We start from the raw sequence: 24,144 nt of genomic DNA, 5'->3' as shown, positions 1-24,144 counted from the left end.
AACAGTTCTGATAACACCGATGTTTTTAGTTGCTGCTCAGTAATGTTTAGCCTGAGCAAGGACTTTCTGAGTCTCATGTTCTGCCAGAGAGGAGAGGAAGCCGGGAGGAAGCAGAGGCAGGACACCTGACCCAAACTGACCAAAGAGGCATTCCATACCTCTTCCAGATCAATACCACAGCACGTCATGCCCACTATATAAACTGGGGGCAGTTACCCGGAAGCCCTAGATCACTGCTCGGTTGGGCTGGGTATCGGTCAGCAGGTGGTGAGCGGTTGTATTCTCTTCCCATGTTATTTCCCTTATCATTATTATTATTGGTGGTAGCAGCAGTGGTTTGTGTTATACCTTAGTTAGTGGACTGCTCTTATCTCAGCCCGTGGGAGTTACATTCTTTCGATTCTTCCCATCCCTTCAGGAGCAGGGGGAAGGGGGAAGTGAGACAGAGACTGCGTGGTTCTGATTTACGGATGGGCTTAAACCACAACACCTGTCTAAATAGTCCCAACATAGGAAGACTGTCTGCAAGCTAGGAAAGTCACATCCAGGGTAGCAGATGAAGGTGCACATGGAAAGAAGAGCTTCAGAAGGTATATCTAACACTTTCCCTACCTGATACTCTAGGACTGCAACACTGAAGCACCCATTAGTAGACCAAATCTGTGGGTAGACTGTCCCTTCCATTCTGGGCCATGCACATTGCTCTCATTGGTCGAGGCAGAAATTTAAATTAGCATAAAACATATTCTCCAGAAAGATTTTAAAAATACTGTGCTAAGGAGTTTACCAATTGCTAAGCAATACCCTGCAGCTAACACTTTCAGCAGCATAACATCATGTGTTTAACCTTTTTTTTAACTAGATTGGGGAATAAAAGGGTTCTGTATTTATATTTTTATCATGTACGTACTTAGTGGAAGTTTTAAAGTAAGCCCTTATGGCTATGGCTAATGGGCTTTTAAATAACTTCCAATGCTAGCTTGAAGCCAAGCATCCTTCCTAAAACATACATATATTATTTTTTAAATCACTAACAGTGAATTGGCTATTCAAACAACAATCAAATAACAATCTAGTATGAAATAATAGCAGTGGAAACAGTGTTACCTAAAATTTATGACAGAAATTCAGCAAGGCTCCAACACTGACTACAAAACAGGTCAGTATAAAATCAATTACATGTAAGTCAGGTTACAGTGACCTTGTTTTTATATTAGTTTGCATAGTTAGTTGCCCTCTGATCAAAACACAAACAACATACTGATCAGATCATAGTGACGTACTACTTGAGAGCAAAATTAATAACTTATGGCACTAGAAGCAACTTTCACCTAAATTACATAACGTACCAAAATGATTTAGGGAGACATACTTCATTCATCTGTTTGTATCTCTATATGCTCAAGAGTTAATGGAGGAGTTATATTCACCATATCCTATATTAAACCATATTGGTTTAATATATCTTCCAAATAGCTTTAATTGTGAGGGTGCCAGTCCTTGAAAGCAATTTGAAAATTCCAACCTGCTTTATTCCATTATATTTTAAGTACATATGTGATTTTCAGGAATGCTCTTATTGCATGAGTTAGTTTAATCACAGGCTTCCACATTAATGATCAGGTCAAGCATTATTACTCGCAGATATTTTTGTCTTTTTCTAATTCATTTTAACTGATGAATGACAAGTCTACTCAAAAAGCTTTTTTATTTTTATCCAGCTCTGCTGTCTTTCCAAGTGTCATTGACTATTAACAGTGATCTCTACACAGAAAACTGTAAACGACAGCTAGTGATTCACTTTAAAATATTTTCTTTTCCTTGACCAAGACCAGATGTAATCATCCAAATAATTGTATTTATATTGCCTCTAAACTGCTATTTATGAAATAATTTTATGCTAAGGGACTTTTACTGGGATTTCATCCATCTTAAAAAGAGCTGAATTAATTCTTAGATCTGGCTTCAGTTCAGTAGTTAAAAGAAGCCAAAAGAGTCCAGTTACACAGTACTCATCCAACTCATAGGAGAAAGTGACTGAAGATGGAAAGAAAAAAAATCTAGATCTTTCTGACATTTTATGCAATTTAATTTTTGAGAATTGGAAGCAAACCCCAGGCTGCAGTGATAGATACCTTTATACTGTAGAAATACAATTGTTCTGCAGTAAAAATCTGTGGAGAAAATTTGGACTGTCCATGAAAATGACACCATATTGTAAAGCTGCGTTTAACAATCTCATACCACTTTACACCATGCCAGGTATTTTAACTTTTACATATTAGATAATGGCACAGCTTCAAAGACAGAGGATAAATAGCTATGACTAGATAGTAAATCCAAACAACCATAACCCTCCACACATTCATGGTATGAAACTGTCACAGACAGCTTTCTGACAAATAACTGAAAGAAAATGGAATACAAACACACTAACAAAAGAGTTTAATTTAGTACAGATGAGGTTTTAAGGAGTTGATTCATTGACCTTGTACAGCAGGCAGCTTCACAAAGAATCTAGCTTCTCTCCCTTAATTTTCTATTTTGCAGGTTAGCTGTCTTATGATGGTACAAGCTGTCCTCCTTCTAAGAACCATGAAGGTCTCGGAAGGAATTAAACTTTACAAGTAAATGTACTGTCTTTACTGAGAAAAAAATGATAGGTGGTATCATTTCAACTGCAAGCCTGCTAGCAGGACATAATATGTATGCATAATATAAATGCAGTAAAACCATGGAAAAAAGGAAAACAAAATTAACTAGTGTGATAATTATACTTGATAAGGCAGAGAAAATTCGGTTCTACATGGACAACTAACAAACATTAGGAAAGGTAAGAGTTAATAGCACTTAGAAAGCCTTTGAAACTAATTAAAGGGAAAAGAGTAATGAAGTGTACTGAAAGCAAAACCTATTAAAATGAGAGGACATTACAAATTGCCTTCTTGAGCTGGCTATTTCATATTTGCAGTAATCATTCTGCTCCTCAAATATAGCTACTTAAACGTACTCATAAGAAAGTTGTAATTCACTGCAAACATAGGGCAAGACTACAGAATGTTAGAAAAATACAGATCTGAGAAGCTACAGCAGCCGGTAACATTTAATGAATAACAAAAACCATTTGAGTTATGAAATAAGATCTCATTACCTGGAGAAAAAAAAATAAATACCGAGAGTAAAGGATCCACTGGATCCACTCAGTATCTAACCTCAGAATAGCTGTTTCACACAGAAAGGCTCTGCAGGGAAATGACAGATTGCAGTATTTCAGAACAACAACTACAAAACAAGTCTAGCTTGTTTAGTACAGAGAAGGCTGACAGTAAACACAAAAAGACAAAGGTGGTGGGAAGGATGTTAAATACAGGAGGGGAAGTATTATGATGAAGAACAATTATGTCCAGAAGAAACTTGCTAATAAACCATCCACAAAAATACTTGTAGGCTCTTTTCATTCAAATAACTACTTTTTTAGAAGCGTTCTGGTAGGAGAAATGAGGAAAACAAAAACAACCGAATTTTGTTACGGTCGCTACCAAAATTTACATCTAAATTATAACTTTTCAGTCCCTGCCCTGATAATGCTTATACGTTTACTAGAAAACGTCAGTGTTAGCATATTAATTCCTATAATCCTATTGCAATTCCTAGAATGAGATTTCACAACACCTAATTTTAAACCTCTGTACTATAAATGTTTCCTTCTCAGCTAGTTGTCTAGTTTCATCATCAATGAAAAGAAGTAAGAAACTACAGAACAAGATTTGTCTGGTCAGTTTGAGTGTTTGTGTAAGATGATTTCCCCCTCAAAACTATTATTCCCTTCTCTTGCCTGCAAAGAGTCCAGGCAAGTAGATCAGATGTTGTCTGGAATATGGAAGCGTCTATCTGATACATAGTCAGCACTGCAAGGGTCTAGGGACTGAAACTGGAGGACATTCTGCCTTTCTGTCTTCCTGCCTTTTCTGTCTGTCTCACCGCTCTCAGGACACCAAACCAAAATTCAGGAAAGCTAAACAGAGACAAAAGTACTCCCTTGTACAGAGGCCATTTCCTTCTTTATCAGTGTAGCTGCTTTTATGGCTGGAAAAGAGCACAGATTATTGTCATTTTACCAATTATGACAATACGGAACTTGGAAGTACATTGTGCCACTCCTATGACAGGGTGTAAGAGAAAGCTATGAACAAGCAACTGAAGGCTGCTTTCCACAAATCTCACACACCATTTTTTTCTTGCCGTGTTTCCAGCCTTACTGTCTTTGTCACTAGAGCTAGGACTCTCTCATGACTGTTATAGCAAACTTTACCACTAACATTAAGGCAGCTTGCAACCAACCCTTTCTGTACCAGAAACTGCTCAAACTGATTTAATTTAACAGAATTCAGGACAAACACGGCATAACATGTTCAACATGCAAGACACCATCAGGAAGTAGCACTTGTTCACTACTTAAGTGAGAAAGTTATTATTTCAGATGTACACACTGTCTTTAGCTGCATAGTTCTTGTTTCTTGGGATGGTTCTAGGGGATAGAATCCCCATTTGGAAAATTCATTTGACCCTAAAGATTTTCCTAGGAAATGTGATCTCCCAAGTGTATGTGTGAAGATTCCAAGGCACATTTGCAAATGTTAGCCTGAAAAGAGTCAAAGTAAAAGAAATTAAAGCAATGTGGTTAAAACTTCCTCTTTAAACTAGTTTGAGACAGCCTCAGTAGACTGCAAAAGATTCCATGGCCAGTGTTAAAGCAATCAGAGTTAAAACAAACCCAGAAACTATTAAGTTTGACAATATTTCCTAACCAACTTAATGTTTTTTTGTCTAGCGCATATTGGCTTTTGACATGGAAGCAGAGCACTCACGTTTGCTGAGCCAGTTTGTCATCCTCCTGTATCGTGCTGGCAAATTTCAATAGGCACTGCATGCTTTAGCACTGCCAAGCCCACTTCTCTGCTCATAGCACTGCATTTAAGGATAATAAGCTCCAAAAGGCTGGAAAGAAGACCAGTGACCATGATGTGTTTGAAACTATTGCAGCACAGCACTACAAAACGCTGTCCCACTGGGTATAGAGAGAGGAGAAGAAATGCTCACACAAGAGAGCTGCAGTCAGTTATTCATTAAGCATGCATAACACACATGCAGGCTCCAAGATTCCAGCTAAGTCAGTTTGCTAAAATAAAGGGTTGCCATGCTTCCTCAGAAACAATTTTTATTTTAGTGCACAGACACGCTTTTTGGGAACATAATTATCTTACATTGTCTCTTTGTACTACACTAGAGAGTCTTGATCTGGTCAAGGACACTTCATACAACTGCAATATAAATGCCAAATAAATTATCACCATCTATACATATCACATAGGAGATATCAGTTAGTGGCAGTGAAAGAGGGAGTCAAGTTCTAAATCTGCCTGTGGAACATCCTTCTAAGTCTCTGATTAAAAGACCACCAGCATACAGATTCACACGTGCCCTGGTAGAAAACAAAGGGACTCCTTTGGTACTTTTCAAATCATGAGCTAATTCAAAGCTTATTCCAAGACAGCTGCAGCTGAGGAAGGAAGTGCTGAAACAGATAAAGAGTGCTGATGGAACAAATACATCCTAAAATGGAATTTGAAGGAAAGAACCTTCTTCCTTCTCTCAGCTGCTGGGAAGGAGCTTTGTTTAGAATTAAGTACATGCAAACTGTGACAGCTTTGCAGAGATTCAGAGCTCCCCAAAAGACAAGCAACACTGAAGGTAAAAATCCATCAGAAATAAAAATAAGATCTTCGGCATATCCCCTCTTCCTGTTCCGTGTTACCATCTTCAAGGTTATTTTACATCCTCATTAATGCATACACACACATAAATGCAATGTTTCTGCCATTTGTTGCGTAGACTTATGTGCTACTCCATCTCACATCCTACGTCTATGACAGCTGTAGCAAAACTCCTTCCAAAAGCACAACATGTGATATGGCAAGAAGTTCATGTTCTTTTTCTTATTCCAAAATTAATAACTAGGGTGGGTTTCTTTTAACCAGTGTATGATAGCTTAGGTTTTGCTAATTGCAAAACATTTTGAGCATGAAATAGAAAGTACTAAGATATCCATGACAACTCTTGGTGTAGACTCTGCAAGGGATTGTCTTTGATTATTTTCTTGGGTGGAACGTCATAAATTTTACCTAGGAGATTCTTAATGTGTTCTGAATTTGTCAAGGGCTTCCATAGATGCCATAGCCTAATCAGATCTGTAGGTAACCTCAGTAGCTCCTACCTGTTACCATACATTCTTGCATGCCTGCAGTCATATTGCACAGACTTGGTAAATACGATTGTTCAGGAAACCTCAGAGTTACAATATAACTGCACACTGCACACTCTCTCGGAAGCACTGGACTTACTGTACACACACCGCCTGAGCACGAACACTACACCTAACATGTCGCTGGAGGATCAGATTTACTACACATCTGCAGGCCACCTGTGCTGTGCATGTAAAATGACCTAAAAAGAAATAATATAAAGCTTGTTTCTTAGCCCTTTAACCCATGGTCATGATGATGTTGCCCACAAACTCTTGCTTAGCAAATGTTGCTTTCAACAGGCTGGGAAACGAGGGGAAGCTCTGGGTAATAATACACTCTCTCCTAATAGTGTAACATAAGAGTAAGTGTATAACATAATGTATTGACAGAGGGCAAAAAGAAGATAAGGACTAATTAATGTTCCTCAAATGGAGGGCCTTTGTTTTTCACAAAAACTCACAATCTCAGTGTTACACAGATGAAGATACAGAGTAAGAAAAATACAAGGCTTACAGGGTTTTGAAGACAAATTCATAAGCATAGGATACCTATGCTTAGAAATTAAGGTGCCAAAAGCAGTTACATGCCTAGCACTTACTCAGTTTCAAATGAGAGCAGAGGCGCCAGGTGTTACCCATCCTGTCCTGTGTGACTCTTGCCTGCAGCTTACAGGGACTGGTATGCCTCAGGCTGCTGCTCAGAGACTGCAGTGAGGAGGGAGGACTGCTGCCTCCAAAACTGGTGCTGCTGTGGTTCAAAACATGCCGTGGCTAACCCAATTCAATACACACTCACCCACCTACAAATGCCATATAGCTGCTAGTGTACTTTCTATTACAGCACCTATCAACTCTACCCCTATTTCTTTTTGCCACAGCATGACAGCTACCAGGAGTTATATGACTAGTTTTATGCCCTAGTGAGTGGGGAGACTCTACTGACCACCAACTGAAGCCTCAAATCTGTTGCCATTTGTACGCTGGCACAGAATAAAAGAACAGTCCCTTACAGATAGGCATAGCAGACCTAAAATCCAGCTTTAAAACCTCCTGCTAAAAGGAATTCCTGTATTTGAATATAAAAACTAATGGCCTAAATTTAGAAAATATTTTTATTACTGTCCCATGTTTTTGAAAAATCATGCCAAGTGCTTAGATTTCTCATTTAAACCGATTTCTTAAAATTCTTAACTAAATATCTTTCTTTTTGTTCTTTGTTAAGCATTAAGGCCATGATGCAATTTTGCTCCGTGCATGTTTTAAGCAAAAATAATATTTTGTTGAAAGTAAAATTTCAGCTTTACTATTTTACTAATAACTTTCAGTTGAGGAAGCCAGTCCTTCTAGAAGAGAGCATGTAGATACTGCCAAGATGTAGTTCAGGAGTTCATTAGCAGATATGTGCAGGTGTAGACCATACAATGGCTAAAATTACATTTTTAAAAAGCAGCATTAAATGATTTTTTATTAGACTTTCTGAGGCTCACCCAGCTTCCAGAAGTTCAAGTGTAAGAGACTGAGGAAGCGGTCTAGTCATTTTTTTGGGAAGATTACAAAAACAACTATGACTAAATTCCCAGAAGCTGTAGCATGTAAAAACCTGGACTAGACAATGCCTTCTGAGCTCAATGTAACTGTTTATTTATTTGAAAGTCAAACCACCACTGCATCAACAAGCAAATGCTGTACGCTTTTCACTGTTGAAGAGAGTGACAAGTGGAAATAGAAAACAGGATTAAATGCATTACTTCCCAGGAGGCTTCTATGGTGCAGTGGGAAAAATCTTCAAAGTGTGGGCAAAAATCCTATTTTTTGTGAAAGCTGCATTATAACTTCCCCGGCTCCACCCATACTGTACTTGCTACAGTAGCTGCCAGGAGACACCTAAAATAGAGCATTCCCCAAACCCTGCTTCCAAGTTCTTATTTGCCCTGTAGCCAGCCTGGTTCAATCTGCTCACAAAGTGTCTGTTTTCCCTTCCTGAAGACAATTGCTATGGCCCTTCAAGAAATGGTGCGGGATCAGATCACTTGTCTGTTTGAGGTCAGTCTTGTACAGCTGTCAGACAGCACAAAGCTGCACAAGGAAACAGCTCCCCAGGCATGGAAAGCAGAGCCCATCCAGACTGCAAATAATCTAGCCTGAACAAAGTGCAGATGTGCTGGAGGCCTGTCCCCTAAGAAAACTAGCCAGCTTGCTAAGAGATACCCCAAAAGATAAGCAGTACAGATAGTCTGCAGATAAATCTTATAAGCTTTGTCCTCAATCTTAAATACACTATCAAAAGACACTGCAGACTTAAGCTTTCTCTATTACACACATCTTTTAAAAATGTTATCTCACAACATGTGGAGGCTATTTGCAAATTGTTTTAAAACTAGAAAACCCTGAGAGGCTTATGGTGTCGGTGGTATTTTGTTTCCAGAAATTACTATAACTTATTTCAGGCATATCCTGAGACATATTAGTGGTCATGTTAAAATATAATTGTTTTAAATCCAAGATGTATTTTTTGTATGAAAAGTGCAAGACACCTTGAGAATGCTGTTGAAAAAGAGTCCTGAAGCCTCTGCTTTAACAAAATTTCCACTGGATTCCCTTATAGGTTGTGGTACAGTAATTTTGTAACACACATATTGACATATTTCTAGGGTTTTTTACTATTATGTATTTGAACACATTTTTAATGTTGCTTTTCCTAGTTTTGATTTTGACCAATTCCATATTGCCCATAAAGTATAATTTAGCAATTTCTGATATGACGCATTTGAGGAGCATAAGGAAAACTAGAATTAAACACAATTTCCTCAAAAGCATTTCAATAATGGTATAAAAGAGAGCTGAGACTGGTCACTTACCCATCACTGAAATGTGAATGGAACTAAGTTAGAACACATTTTTTACAATCATTTTTACTAGGCTGTTTTAGAAACCACAATTTAATAAAACCAAACAGAAAAATATTTTTCAATTCAAACTACCTGGAATGTGTTCTGCAGAAGACAGAGTATAATAATTCAAATACATATTTGGCTAGCTAACAGAGTTAACATCCAGTGCCATGCAAAGAGCCATGGAATTCTTCATCAGAAGTTGTGAGACCTTGGTTTCAACACATCTTCAGCATCTCCCATGGCAGAGTGCTGCTCAGTGCAGATCTGTGACAGACTCAAAGGGAAGAGAGCCACTGACCACAAGAATCACCCTCCCAGCAGTTCCAAAGGGCTGAGGTGGCAGCCCTTTCTCCAAGGGAAAGGAGCAGGCAGCAACCTGAACAACTGGAAAAAAAAGGGAAAAGGACATCCTAGTTTTCTAGGGGAGAGGATCACCATATCTTCAACATGGTACGTTCCAGGTACTTTTTATAGTAATAACATAAAACAGAAGCTTCAAAATATATCAGGCTAATGTTCAGGTTTTACGCTCACAATAAATGACCAAAATCACAGATGGTTCATTCCCCTTCCTCTTCCCAGGCTTCTTTTACTCTGCAGGTGAAGTAGCAACTTCCTTCACCTCCTCTACATGCCACTCAGAGTTCCTCTTGGAATTAGTTCCCTTTGGATTCCTCATGCACTGTCTCACTGAATTTTTGTATCATCTCCTCTCTCAAGAGAATCATTTCCTAGCAGCTTTTATGTTGGGCTAGTGCCAAGAGCAAGAGGAAGGCAAGATTACTCCCTCCTCTTCCTTTTCTTTGCTCTGTGTGAGTCACTGGCATGGAGCAGGCAGCTGCAAAACTGGCCAAGAGACTGTTAAGGTTTTCAAACCATTTAATAAATGAGATTTACTCAATGAAACCTTAAGAAAAGCAAAGAATTTTATTTTAAAACAGTATTGAATGGTCCCAATAATACAACAATGTCTATCCATCTTTCTCTATTTTCAGAAAGTATATATGAATATGTCAAATTAATCCAGAAATCAGACAATTGAAGAAATCTTTTTCATTACATGTGATGGATATCATAGTTTTATTGTAGAAAATTACTCCATTAACTACTCATCTACAGCAGTCATTATTTTCACAGCAGTGAATGTTTTACACATTATTCAGCATACTGTCAGACTAAAAATTCTGATAGCTGAAGTACAAGGCTATACTTCCATTTTAATAATTACATCATAAAACTTATTTGTACTCATCATTAAAGCTTTGTTTTAATGATGTGTACCTCTTCATCATTGCATCCTTAGTTTAGTATGCATTAAGTAATAAGCAAGGGGAAAAATAGTTTTGTCTATTGCTTTCAGTAGGTTTTGACTAGCCCTGCCTCTTGTTCAGAATTTTTGTAGTGCAAAACAAGTGTGACAAACACTATTCTTTCCCCTGCTACTTAATTTTGTTCTTTTTATTTATTAATTTACATGTGATTAGTTTTTTATTTATTTTTACATTTTTATTTTCATAGCTATTTGCTATCACCTGGGCAGAATTATGTTGATTTGAGTCCATTCAAATCATGGAAACCACGTGTTTCTTGAGAACTGGCATGGCAGTTTTGAATATGGTCAAATATAGGGAGGGTTACGTTAAATGGTTATAGTGAGTTGGTCCAAACATCTGCTATACATGCATAACAGTGTGGAAAAAAAACGGGGAAATGAAGATTCTTTTTTGTTTGTCAGCAGGAACATTAGTAATTTAGGGAGGAAAGTTTCATGTTTCATTGAATCCTGGATTGAAATGGAAACTATAAATTATAACACATTAAAGGTGTGACCCAATAGCTGCTCTAAAGCTCAAAAACCTCTTCCCAGACCACTTCATATTTCTAATATTATTGCAAAGTTTATAAAAAACTATGACATTTGTATAGAAAAGAAGAACTTTCTTTGGGTTGGAATCAGGGTCAAAAATCCATTATAAACCATCTGACAGAAGAAGCTCTATGAAACAGCAATTCTTTGCTCTCTATGAATTCAGTGTTGCTTCTAGCATTAGGTATGTCATTTAGACTGACAGGCCGGGAAAAATTCTCTTTCTAAGGCAAACATTGCCCCCTTCTGCTATAAAGCAGCCAAGACAGATAACTTTCTAGTTCAGAAGTTTCTGGGGTTTTTGGCTTACCAACACAGTAAGGTGAACAAAACCGTTTTTCTGCCTTACTCCATTGCTAACAAATACTTGGAGCAGTTATTTTATAGCACTTGTCACACATTCAGAATATCATCAGACTAAAAATTCTGACAGCTGAATTACAAGGCTGTATTTCCATTTTTTAAATTATAATCACATCATAAAACTTATTTCTGTGCACTGATAAAGCTATTTTAATGATGTTAATTTCCCACTCAGTAACTTTAAAACAAAATTTCCTTCTCATAAAGGTTTATTCCCTAAAAAAAAAAAAAAAAAGATATTCTCTGTCTTCAGAGAAGAATTGCACAGAAAATGGTTTCTCTTCCTACATTTTTTCTCTAAGGCCCACTAGTAAATGACCTATGTAAAGATGTTGGAGAAACAACAATGGGAATCCATGAAGGCATTATTTGTACATGAACAGAAAAACACTCATGCAGCTTTTTCAGGTTTTACAGTAGTAACAGAAAGGGCTGGCTATTTTGGAAGTAATATTTTAATATTGGGTAATGACAGCTAAAGTTTTGCTACCAATTGCAAGTGAAATCTTGATTTCTTGCATCATTTGGTGTACCACATAAAAAAAAAAGTGTTATTCCATTAAAAAAAGTCTATAAATACTTTTAAATTAAAAAAAAAAAAAGGAAATTTGGTGGAGTCTGAGTAATAATAAAATTAATAGTTATATTATTAATAACAATGAAATAACTATTAAATGTCAAGCTTCCTGACTATTTTTCCCCCACTTTCTCTCTATAGATGCTAGAAAACCTGCCTGCAAACTTCCTAAGAAAGGGACCCTATCACTTTTAACACTAGGAATAGGAAAGAAAAAAAACCTAAGGTTCCTGCAGATTAACTAGACTGCTGAGGCAAGTTACAAGAGAGAAAACTCAATGAATCAAAGAAAGTCATTGGCAGCGTTTTAAGAAGTTGTTGATGTAGTCATCAACTGAATATTGTTGGGCTATTCTTATTAAAACTCGATCATCCTACCCGTGTGGGTTTTAATTGCTGTTTAGCAAGCAACAGTAGGTTTCTCCATTTCTGATCTCAATTGGTTTAAGCCTTTTGTATCGCAAATACATTCAGTTGGTGCAGTTACTGATATATTTTCAACCGTGTAAGTAGCAAAACTAGGATAAAAATGTTTTACACCTGGAGTATCAGCCCAAATCCAGATACAGAATTAGAGGCTACTTTATATTCATAATGCATGGGGGAAATCTATTGAGAGAACCTCTGAAAAATGGGGTATTAGCATATGCATTCAAAATATAATGTAAAGTTGACTTGTGGTGATTTTCATACTTACAAAATCTAGTAACTCATGTAAAGAACAATAGCAACTACTTTTCCTAAATCCTCATAGGGCAAGGCTTGAATGTGCTTTCATTACAGATGTGCTGATACCTTCTTTTCTCTTCTTTGTCTACATTTGGGCACCCTCAAAGACATGTAACATTCACAGAATATTAATATTGGTAATTTGAATGGATGAAGTTGATCCAGCAAGTAAGTACACAATGATTTTATTTGAGTGTTAATTAATTAACTCTAGCCCAGCCAAAACCAGAAGTGTACAGTTTAATCCCGTTGCCTGAGTCATACCACTATGCACAATATATCTAAATAACTACTTCTCCTCGCTTGTTCTTTAATAACAGCAACCTCCAGTCCACTTTCTGAATATTATTCCTGCTTAGCTTCCCACTTGTTTGCTGCTTACATCTGCCATCATGTTGTTGAAGTCTCTAAAGGCAGATGGTGGAACTGGAAGTCGGAGACTACTTTGAAATTGCATGGGATTACTGAGAAACTCTCACAGCCTTATAACTAGCATGTGCAGAGAACTGTCATCATGAAACTGATGTCAGAATTATGTGAGCATGAAAGCAAACTCAAGCTAAACTGGCTAATCCATAACCAAAAAACCAAACAAAACCCACCTAATCACCTAATTTTAAATGTGGATTCTAAATTTTGCACATGTATCGAGTAGATCCTGTAGTCAACCAGGCCAACTACCTTCTTTGTTGGGTCTCACTCACATAGGATAATTCAGGATAATTGCTATTTTTTAGCATACCATACCAGAGAGCGACAGAATGGCAATGTACTGAAAAGGAACATCCACTACAGCAGCACTGTGGAGCACTGAGTTAACAAAGCACAAGGCTTTGTAAATTCTATTCTTAGACCTGGCGTAGGTCAGAGTATCAGTTATGTTACTTGTAAATAACCATATTGCTGAAGCTACAAAGCACCAAGTAGAATACATAATTTTAAAACAGAAACAGATCAAAATGCTGCACATGATATAATCAGATTTTTGCAAAGAATAAATGGATGTGATAAATGGAAATTGATTCTTTCCACCGAGGAGCAACTGGGGCAATAAGGTCTGCACTTAACCCCGTTCTTTCATTGACTATTAAAATAAGATGCTCTTACATGGCATACTATGTCATTATACAATCCCTAGGTTTTATCCTGACAACACTAAGTGGTGCACCATATAACCTCAAGAGCTTGAGGTGGACACGCCTGCACCAGTATTTGACAGTTCAATAAAGATGAAATAATCAATGCTGGAAGGAAGCTAGGATAGAGAAATGGCCTGAACAGCACCGCATCACCTGTATGACTGCTGGAGCAGAGTACAGAGCCCAGGCATGACAGCCAGCCAAACAGCACAACCAGAATCTGGTGGGTTTTTTTTTCCTCTTTGATGCAAAACTCACATTGTGTACTGTAGGGAGAGAGGGGAGCAAGAGAAAAACAAGCCCCAGCAGAATTCCAGCAGCTCTTTTCCATGTAGGATCGTGCCCCCTACTTTAGAGCCTTGCTGCTGCTACAGGAAGACTGCAGGGTGCCTATTGCTCCGTCAATGCTGAGACAAGCAAAGCTCCAAAGTGTAACAGAGAGTAATTTTTTTTAACTTCCTTTTTAAAATAAAAATTAAACACATTTTCTGGTACCATCTTTTAGCATGCACAAGGTTTGAAAACCTGCAGCTATCGTACTCTGCTCTCTTCTGCAGTGTATGTTAGCATGTCTTATTCTTGCATGTCTGTTTGAGGAAATCAAATCCTGGATTAACGGTTGTGTCTTGCACACCACGATGACAACAAGAAGAAATAAAATGTGGCATCAAAATAAAAGATTTGATTTTTCAATAGTATTTAAATCATTATTGTATCAGTTAATAAGTGTTAATATATTAAACACCACAAGCAATGATAGCTGTAATTAATAATCATATTGTGTCATATGATATATCTGCATGCATAATTATATTATTAATAATTTAAGGAAATATTAATATTCCTCTTTATTAAAGTAATAGGAACTTTAAGTTACATATTTCAAAACTGTTCATTCTTTAATGTCATTGCAAATGTCATGGTACTGTACCCTGGTAATGTCTAAATAGCCAAAATAAGTTTGCTAGATACCCCCCAAAAAGGCGAAAGAGAGCACTATTTGTGTTTTCATTTTGCTGTATGCTAAATGTACAATAGGAATAATTGAGATTGGACCGAAAATCCTCACAGTGTCCATAGGTGCCATACACAGACATTTTTACTACAAACGCATTGTATACAGCATTTGTTTTTAATAGGTTTCCCAATGTTAGCTGAAATTGTCCCCAGATGCCTTGTGTAAGTTATGAGCTATAAATATTTTCTCTGAAGCTGATAGAAGACAGCCCAGAGAACTTAGAGCAAGTTTTGTGTCTCTTACCCAAGTACAGAGATGGCCAAAAGCAATCCCACCGGTGTTATGGCTCCACTCCAAAGAAGAGGTTTCTAATCACTCCAGCAGCAATTGGCACCCTGGAGACTTCTGCCTCTGGCCTGGTTCACACACCCCCATGATATGATTGCACAATGAAAAGATTTGGTCCTGAGCAGTGATCAGAGGCCAAGAAGTCACCTCACTGACACAGGAACAGGGAAATTTGTGTTACAGCTCCCTATGGCAGCCTTGTTCTCTGCAACAAAAGTACCCTGAGCTACAAGGAGAACAGAAGCAACAGCCTTATGCTCTCTATCTTAGTAGCTGTTGATGGTGGAGTTTCATTTATCAGAGGCTCCATCCACAAAATTACATATTGTGTCTAAGGGGATGGGGGTGGGGAGGGAGTGTTCAGACAGTTCTCCCACCTCTCACAAGCTTTCTCTGTATTTAGTGTGCTCCCCATTCTGCTGCCTGCCTGAGGTTCCCCCAGAAGTATCATCGAGTGCTATGTCACCAATACCAACTGGCCCACAGAGCTTAAGCAGAGACAGCATTTTCCTCGCAGAAGCCTTTGAATACAAAGTAAATGGCGCAGTTCACAAAGGTTTTAAAAAAAACAAAACACTTGACTTAAATGACCAGTAACAATTGCACATCCACTTATTGCTGTCAGCTTTCCTGGAAATTCAGCTAATACTGGCTGGCTCTGCCTGACACTGGGCTCCGCTTTTCATTTAACTTCAACATCATTAGCTAGCCTCCATGAAAGGAAAGCCAGAACTAAATGCCCCTTCTTTATTATGGTCCAGACCAACCTTTCATCAGTTTTTCAGGTTCAGCTTCCTCCTTATTACTGTATTTAACCCAGCCCATCAACACAGCTCCTACTCTGGAAATGCTAAAGTTCACTTGGCCTTGCTCAAGAATATTTAACGAACAGGCAGTTAATATTATTCCCATGCTTGTCTAAACCCAGTACAAACAATTAAGTTCTCAAGTGGCATGGTGGTTTTAGTCAGGAACTTGAGAAATTTTCACACTTTGTTGTGAACTTCCTTCATAGACTATTTGCTACATTTCATATAAACATGCAGGGAAGGATACAGTATCACAATGCTACTTTGCACAGACATATGAATAGGATTAACCTATACTAGACTTCTGACAATAAGCAGTCTCTTCAGAGTGACAGTGGACTGTGGATGAACTGACCTCTTCCCCCTTACTGTACAGATATCATGATAGATCCAAAGAAACTGCTTTGCCTTTACTTAAATCACAATGGTGTTTCAGATACATCCCGTGCAGAATCTCCCATTATCGCAAGAGTTACCTTGTAAATGCACTTGTCAAGAAGAGGTGCTTGCTGGGAAATTAAGCAACCCATTAATTCATCTAAATAGACTAAATCCTAACTAGCACAAATAAAAAGTACAACATGGCATTATATTTATATGGTTCACATGGGCATCTTTCTGGAAGAGGCTGTATATTTATGTTGTGCAGCACAACACAAGTGATCAAATTAGAGAAAAGCGTGAACTTGAAGGGACATTCTGTAGAAGTTTTTGAAAATATCTTGCAGATGGCACTTCAGTCTGTAATGTATTTTTTTATGCATCAAAAGAAACAAGAGAGAAAGACAAGGATAGCATGGTGGTTTTGAAGAAAAGGGATTCATTGCCTCAGAGAATAATCTCTAAGAATAAGGTCTGTCTAGGATTTCAACTAGGAACACAGCACCTTCCTAAAGAAATCACTTTCCTTGTCATTCTCAGCTTGCACTGGCTGGCGTTGTGCTGGACTTAGTCACTAACCCACTGTAGAAAAATGCACATGTATAGTCCTACCTCCTTCAATTTACAAAAGCTTTTCTCTAAGCTGGTATTATTTAGTAGAAAAACCCACTACTAAAAGCATAGAAAGTGGTTACTGCCAGTTAGGATGATGCAAATCTGAAGATTTTTTTTTTCTCCCCACAATATAGATCACACATTCAGCAGTGTGATGGAAGATTCTGGCTTTGACAATCCGGATTCGAATTACATCCAACAAGCTTTACAATAGCCCAGCAAACAGGGCTTAAAAAAAAAAACCCCAAAACACACAAACACATACCAAAAAAAAAGAAAAAAAAAGAAACCCACAGGATTTTTTAAGTACTGATCTTGAGCTCTTCCCCAATTCTCACTATGGAACCATATCCAACATATGTATGACAGCACTGCAAGTTTTCAGTGAGTGATGTAACTTTAGTCTTAAAACCTACATGGCCAACATTAATTTTATGGCTTTCAAAGCCTTCACATCTATTCCAGCCTCCCAAACCACTGTACCCACATAATCTTCCAGGACACTTTTGCTTTCCATACATTGTTTTCTTTCACCTTCTTTTGGCCCCGTGTTTTGGGGTAGTCACCTGGAGCCAAAGAGTATGACAGTCTATTCCTTCATTCAGCATCCAAAACCCAACTAAGCAGTACTTTTTGACAGTAAGTTTCTCTGTACTAATCTGCATGTTATCCCTGCTTCTTTAAAGGTATAGCTTTTTTTGCAGGACCAAGTAAAGGGAGAATTCAATGAAGCCTGAAGGAACTATATTGTATAAGAAGCAGAAAAAAAGTAGGTCTGAGGAACAGGAAAAAGCATTTTCCCATGGTACTGAGTCTCACAGATATAGAACTTCTCAACTCTTGTAGGAATAGTATCAGCTGCTGTCTTCCCACAAGCATCACCAGATTCCCAAAATGGTGGGGAAAGAAGGCAAAAGAACTCTGACTGTATCTTCTGGAGGCTATGGCCAGCTATTTTCCCTAGAAGGCAGGAGAGAGAGCAAATTAGAGCACTTTTCCCACATCAGCACTCCAAAATTCTTGATGCCTGTATTCCAGTTCCAAAAGAGACAGACGTCATTTTAATGAAAAGTATTGACTACAGGGATCAAGGAGTGCACAATGTCTCCAGCTACAAAAGGAAGTCTATCACAAATACAAGACCCTGGTCCAAGGTTTCCTCTGGACCCTGCATGATGGCACTACAGGCACCATGAATAGTTACAAACTTGTTTGAACTTCAGATCTCATAAGGAAATGTCAAACAACCCTGGCCAAAGAATGATATATATTCAAGCAGCTGGGCATCCTCATAGAGTTCCTAGAGGCAGCAGGTGTAGAAAAGCCCTAGGACCCACTTCTGCCTACAAAACCCAGGCAGCAGATGGTGGGTCCTTTCCTCCCTAATTGTATTTTTAACAGCTTGATTTTACCTTGCTACAACTCTTCCTAAAGAAAAAAGAAAACAAAAAACAAAAAAGCCCCCCACAAAGTTAGTAGTAATCAAAACTTTTCCAACCAATATTAATAATAAAGAAAATAAAGAAGTCATACAGACAGGGTAAATACATTCCACTTGAAGTGCTATATGCAGTTCCTTCACTAACAACACAGGAAGTTAAGCATTTTCAGGAGAAACTAATCATAGCCTAATCAACCTCCCAGAGTTTCTAGCACATCTCTTTTTTTTTTCCTTTTTTTGCCTTTCTGGCTATAGTGTTTACAATTAAGAAAGTCCAAGGCACCTTACAGTGCTGACTTCGCCACTCACCACTATTAAAGATGAGAAATGGTCTGTAATAGCACAGTAGGACTGTGAGAGCCGCAGTGCGAGAAACAGAACTGTAATTCCTGCCCATGCAAGCCAAATACTTTCACCCCCTTTTCCCCTTTGTCCACCCTGGTTTCAGGGTCTTGCTAGCCTGATCATCTGCATAATTTAGGACTAGAGAGCAACACTGAAACTTGGGCACTCTCCATTAAGAACCAACACATGTCCCTTTAGGAGAATGACTGAATTCTACATTTGCATTTAAATAACATTAAAGCTTTCATTAAGGCCTGAATAAAGGTATATTTTTTTTGCAATGTACTGCTGTAAGAACCAATCTAAATAATGCTCAATTAAATCTGTCTCAAGTTGGACCTGAAGTTGCTCATAACAGCCACTGGAAGAAAACTAATACACAGAAAGCAGAAGTCTGTTGCTATACAGTCAGAAAGCTGTTTGTCACTACACTGCTTTTTAAGATACCTTACGTGAAATCAGATGGAAATTAATAACTGTAAATTAAGGCAGAATGAAACTGAGGTGTAAAAGCCATCTTTAAGGGTAGAAATATTATGGGTTTAATTATATATTGATTATACTTATTATACTTATTAAATGCTTCTCTGAAGCTGCTTATCTGTAGTTGTTTTTTGGTTTTTTTTGTAATTTGATTCTCTTTTCTGAATATAAAGACCCTTTGGATATTCTTAAGAATAATGTTCTGTGCACATTTTCACATCTTCACAGTGGCTCTGCTACTAGCACATAAAAAATAAAAATTATCAAATAGCTACATAAGTTTGTGTTAATGAACTTTAGCCAAAGCAGGCACCTATTCAAGAGAAACCGTGATATTCACAGACTCTACACCACTTTAGTGTTGTAGAAGTATTTAGTAATAAGTATGATAATCTAATAAAAATCTTTAATAAAATACTACCAAACTTTTCCATATCTCCATTATGTCACCTGGGTATAACCTCTTTAAAATAAGAACTTGAAAGATGAAAGGCTTTGTTCTAGCTTGCTGGAAAGCAGCTACTAATATCTGTCACTTACAGGATTTAATTTTTGGGAGATCTTCTGTAAAGCTGAAAACTTCTACCTCATGAGAAACTACAGAAATCTAATGCTAGTATCATTGTCAACATCCCTGCAACTAAGCAATGCAGGGGAATGTATGTTGTCCTGAGGAACAACCAGACATGCGCATAGGATTAACAAGCCAGTATGAATACTTAGAGCCTATTTTTAGTAGTAATTTGACTTTAAACATATTTGTACTCTTGAAAGCTGCCTGGGATTTCTATTCAAAGCCACGAATGAAGGCTGAAAAGGAGTGAAAAGCAGAAGATGAGAAAAGCAGATAATCCTCTCTGTTTGGATTCTGTGAGGAGAGGAAAGCTGGTATCCGTCTAGATTTTGGGTTTGGCATAAAGCTGCTTGAAAGGGACAGTCTCTCCTCAGCAGTAAGAAATGCATAGAAGAGGCCATACTTCTTGAGGTATTCAAACTTCTCTGCTGTGCCAATAGTGAGAAGTGTGGAAAGGCTGCTGAGAATTCAGGTTCCTAATTTATTTTCTTGGTAGTGAATCAAGAAATGAAAAAGGGTAAGACAAGGGGAAAAAGGAATGGGAAAGCTTCTTCCATGTTAATGCACAGGCCAATTAAATCAGTACTGGGAATCTAGAAAACTCAGGACTAAGAAATTACTACAACAGTTACAAATACTGCTCTGGGTTTTCCACCACTGAGTGGATTTCTCAGTAAAAAGAAATCCTAATTAACTTTGCTAGCCATAAAGATCCATGCACATTTATCTCATCATCTTCTGTTAAAACTACTTAAATACTTTTATCCTAAGACAAACATCATTTCAACATATTTTTATAAATGGTGCTCTTCGTCTAATATTCCTTCCTGCTCTTTCTTCTTGATTTCTAAAATAAGGATTGATTAAATATTTCCCATTTTCACTGGTTTCCTAGTGAAAGCTATTTCAGTCCTGTTCAAGTGGTTAGTCTTGGAAGGAACTGAAAATTCTGATTTACTCTAATTTACTTTTTGGATTGAATATTCCAATTTTAACAATTCCATCAGTTTTCACTGGAAAAAGATGCACTGCAGAAAAAAGATTATTTTATGGACCAAATTTTATTGTCTATTCATGTTTATATTGTTTCTCCGCTTTTTCTTAGCCTCCAAAACGCATATTCAGACTGTGATATCCAGAGTTCCCTTTCAAACAAGATTTTTCTATGATTCTATTATTCAATAGAATATTCAATATATTGTTTAGGTTGATTCTCAGTTGAAATGGAAAGACGAATTTGTTTAATATTGAAATTAAAGTTAAATTTGCATGATGATCTCCATTTATGCATCAGTTCATCTCAGTTTCTTGTTGTCTTGTTTTACTTTAGTTTTTGCATTAAAGCAATAACTTAAAAATATCTTCTAAAATAGAAGATTTTTTTTCCCAAATATTCACAAGGTTTTAGAAGTCCCTATAGTTAGCTGAGACTTCTTTTACAGCTCTGCTGGTTGTTCACATGAAGAGCAGAGAGTCCCCAAAACAAGCAGCTTAGTCTGAAGTTGTTTGAAGTTGAAGACTGCGTCACAATGAATATTTATATGGGAATAAATTGAGGTTGCCCACGATAAAGCACGCTTGCCTGACTTAAAAGAAATGTGGTATGCAATAGATACATACATTATTCACATGCAAAATAAGATCAGAGTCTTTTAATGGAAGTGGTCCTAAAGTCACATCCTTTCCCTCTGCCTGGATCAGGTCTGCGACAAGGAGGACCATTCCTCATCACAGAAGAAAGCTGGGATGGTTTTCTGCTCTGTGCTTCAGATTGTGCAAGTTACAGTTTTTAAAGTGTTACTATTTGGTCAGATTCAATCAGATTTTCTCAGAGCAAAAACCATACTCATAAAACAAAAAATATTACAAACACCTGATTCAAACATGGCTCAACAGACTTTTTAAAGAAATCTTTACAAAAATGTTTAAGAGAGATCACTGGGATCTTCATAAGTTTATTTATTATTCAAATTCCTTTAAAGGTAGCAACAAATTAAATGCTACAAAGAAATCAAAAGTTATGCCTCTGACAATAGTGAATTGTGCTGTCTGATAACACTGCTAAGAATACAAAACCTCCAATTTGCTTTGTTTTGCTCCTACCGTTCCCTGTTTTATACAGTACCACAGAAAATTGGCTTCTCCCACAATTTGTATTTTAAAACTCTTTCTAACTGTTTTCTTTCTTTATTTGCTCAGAACCTACTTTTCAAGCAAGCTGACCTACTTTATCTTATTTTGGTACTTGCAGTAAATTCCCTTAAGCTTGTCTACTCTGACATTGCTTAAAATGTCTTCTATATACTGGTAATCATCTCTCTTACAGCAAAAAGATCTATCATGACTGATGCAATAGTGATAAACTATTAGTCCTTCTTAAAGACAAGACCTTTTTAACTTGTCAACACTATATTTTCCATTAAACTTTTTGTGAAAATGGCTGAGGTACTTTTGGGAAGTTACAACGAACAAAACCATTCAGGTCAGAATAGACTTCAGCAGGTGAAATTTAGCCCAAATCCCATTTTATATGGTTTTAAGCATAGCAAAAGAGAGTCTAATAATGGGATGTATAAGGCAACATTAACACAAGTGGCACTAATGGCACTTTTAATAAACCTAAATCCTTTATTCTTTTATTATCAGTGACAAACTAAAATCCTGCTTTAAAGAGCTGCAGACTGTTTACAGCATTTATGAGAAAGAGGCTCTCCATACAGAAATGGTAAATTGTTTTATTGCTATCATGCTCAGATATGACAAGGCGCAAAAAAATACCATGGTGATGACTGAGAGATGATTTGATAAAATTAGATTTGGATAACTGTTCCTCTACAACTATCACATTTGTAGCTGAATTCCCACTATAAGCCTTATTTTGGTCCCACTTTGAGAAGCTTCAAGCAACCAGTAAGTAAAAGTGGCATATAAAATCTGTGGTGAAGGTTGGAATTGTTCTGTGAAAACAGGGGCATTATACTTATTGTGTCTGTGCATGTTATAGAAACTAGAAGGATTTACTGCAGTCCAAAATAATTTACTTACTTGTTTTTTATTTACTGATCTATCAGTGAAACAAAACAGAATCTTTAAAGAATGAGCTTAAAATAATTCATGGGATTCACATAGCTGAGATTTCCACAGGTCTAGTGAGCAGTAGGTGACTGCATTGATTTACCAGTTAAAACTGGCTCCCTAAATAACTAGTATATAAAACGCTAATATCAGTGTAAATTGTGAAGCTACTTTTATTCCTGGATATCATAGCTCTGGAGATGATGTTGGGAAGGAGAGACTATAGGATGGAGAAGTTATATATCCTGGGGTGTCCCTTAAAGAGTTTGGAGAGGAAAGGCAGCCAGTGCATTGACACACAATGCAAAAAATTACCATATTTATACCTTTGCATAGCTTTTCAGATCACAAGGAAGGAAACTACACTGCATGTTAAGGGTGTCTCTCAAAGAGAAGACCAAGGGAATTCTTTGGACTTCCAGAGACTTGCAGAATGTCAGCAGACTCATCTAACCTCCATACATTTCACAAACAGATTTGTTGATGTAGCTATGCTACTGGTAGGCTTTCTATCAGTAACACAGATTTCAGCCTTTAGGGAGAAAAACATATATCATAAAACAGTATTTTCTTTTTCCCACAACCCAGAAATGTTACAGTAAGGCAATACAGGCACAGTATGAATACAGTTTAGAGTTTATTATAAACCTTAAGAACAAACATATTAGTATTCATCACACAGAAAGCAAGTAGGTTTTTGACAAGTGCCTATCAAAGAAGATAAGAGATCTGATGGAAGCTGGGTACCTCCTAGACCCTTTATCCATGAGGAAAATTAACCTCAGCAGGAGTTTTGCAAACATCTAGTTTGTCCCAGCACGCATTTCTCTGGTGTTTTTTTTCTTCTACCGTGTAACTTTCCTCTTTCACAAACCCCAAAACCCTGCAACATTTTTCTCTAATAATCACAGAGGTCCTGAAAAATCTTGAGGATGAAATACCAAAATAATTTAGAAAAAAATATCCCAGTACAGGCTCTGAAATTACAGTTTCTCAATTCACATTCTGACAAGATATATAAAAACATTATGGCAAAATTCTAGAGAGAATATAGATAAACCCATTCACTGAGGAACTAATTGGAGCAACAAGAAGACGAACAAACATCCAGCCCCAGAAAACCTTCTCCCTGTGTTCAAGATTCTTGCCTTATCAAACTTCTTACAGGTCCATTTAACTGGGGTCTCTTTAATTCCAACACAGTTACATCCTCCAGGAAACTGTACTTAACCTTATTTAAGT

General features: G+C 37.3%; 1 long non-coding RNA gene across 4 annotated transcripts in view; it reads right to left on the bottom strand.

The window, feature by feature from the left end:
• The window catches only part of LOC133214516 (uncharacterized), a 68,417-nt gene that overhangs the window by 40,749 nt on the left and 3,524 nt on the right, over positions 1 to 24,144 (bottom strand). The gene's annotated exons all lie outside the window — the stretch shown is intronic.

This window comes from Neopsephotus bourkii, unplaced genomic scaffold, assembly GCF_033783945.1.
Source record: "Neopsephotus bourkii isolate Nb327-2 ecotype Australia unplaced genomic scaffold, CSIRO-AGI_Nbou_v1 NB_894, whole genome shotgun sequence".
NCBI lineage: Eukaryota > Metazoa > Chordata > Aves > Psittaciformes > Psittacidae > Neopsephotus > Neopsephotus bourkii.
This window is presented reverse-complemented; position numbering and strand designations above follow the sequence as displayed.